The sequence below is a fragment of the Polistes canadensis genome, unplaced genomic scaffold (genome assembly GCF_001313835.1).
Source record: "Polistes canadensis isolate GaletaPanama2010 unplaced genomic scaffold, ASM131383v1 scaffold_120, whole genome shotgun sequence".
In the NCBI taxonomy this organism is placed as follows: Eukaryota; Metazoa; Arthropoda; class Insecta; order Hymenoptera; family Vespidae; genus Polistes; species Polistes canadensis.
Genome location: NW_014569667.1, coordinates 121,335 through 122,563, shown reverse-complemented (window position 1 = coordinate 122,563; position 1,229 = coordinate 121,335).

Genomic DNA, 1,229 nt, shown 5'->3' with positions numbered 1-1,229 from the left:
GTTTTTAATTGATAACATGTGTAACATTTAATTTTATAAATGAAGTAGGTAGTTAAAAGCTGTCGGGTTTGGGATTTCCTTCTTCTTTTTTTATTGTCTTCATAACGGAGCCCTCAAGTGAGTGTAAAGGGTTAAATAATGTATGCTATTAAAAAAACACACAAATATTAAGGTATTCTCATTGCTATCAATGAAATTAATACGTAAGTGTGTATATGTAATGTTGAAATAATCATTATATTATAAATGATTTAAATTTTATATCAGAGTGACCACTTCTGTTAAGAGCTTAATAAGAATATTCTGAGGATTAAAAAAAAAAAAAGCTCATTTCAATTTGTATAAAGAATGTACGTGTACGTGAAGAAAATTGATGTGAACGGTATAATGTTTTTTTTTTTTTTTTTAAAAAAAGATAATTATATCAAACTTATATAAAAGATAATATAATATAAGATATATATAAAATCTAACCGATCACTTATCAAAAGACGACTTATTGAAATCTAACAGGACTCTTTGGATAAATCAGAACCTTTCTTGATCAATCAAGATGATAAACTCGAGACGTCGTTCGACAAATTATTCTTCAACGAATATAATAACATTCAATGAATTTAATATTATTATTATTATTATTATTATTATAATAAAATGGATGACTCGTTAGAAATATAATATAAATTGATAAGATAACGAGAGAATCAAATTCTAAAAAATATATCGAATAAAGGTGACCTATATAGAATATATTAAATATTTAATAATTTATGCACACAAAAATGAAATAAACGAGTTGTTCTTATAAGTTATGATTTTTCAATTTTATTTTAACAATTTTTATTTTTCCTTGACTAGGGGGACTGAATAAAAAGGGGAGGGGAACAACGAATTAAGTAAGATGAGAAATGGTCAACGCAAAAAGAAAAGGAAAGGTAAAAGAAAGATAACGAGGAGTAGGAGGTGGGGAAAGGTAAAGTAAGGGAAGAAGAAGGGGAAGAAAAAGGTGAAAGATGGAGGACCGGGCCATCTTCAGTATGGTTGTATTGGTCCTTCCTCTTGGAAGATGCTTTGGTCAATGTGAGGAGCCATAACTGGTAACGGTATCGTTCAACTATAGCGTTCATCGGCCGCACCAACGTGAGAGTACTGTTATTCCAACCATACGAGAGAGAGAGAGAGAGAGAGAGAGAGAGAGAGCTAGCTATCCTTTTCTTTTTTTTTTTTTT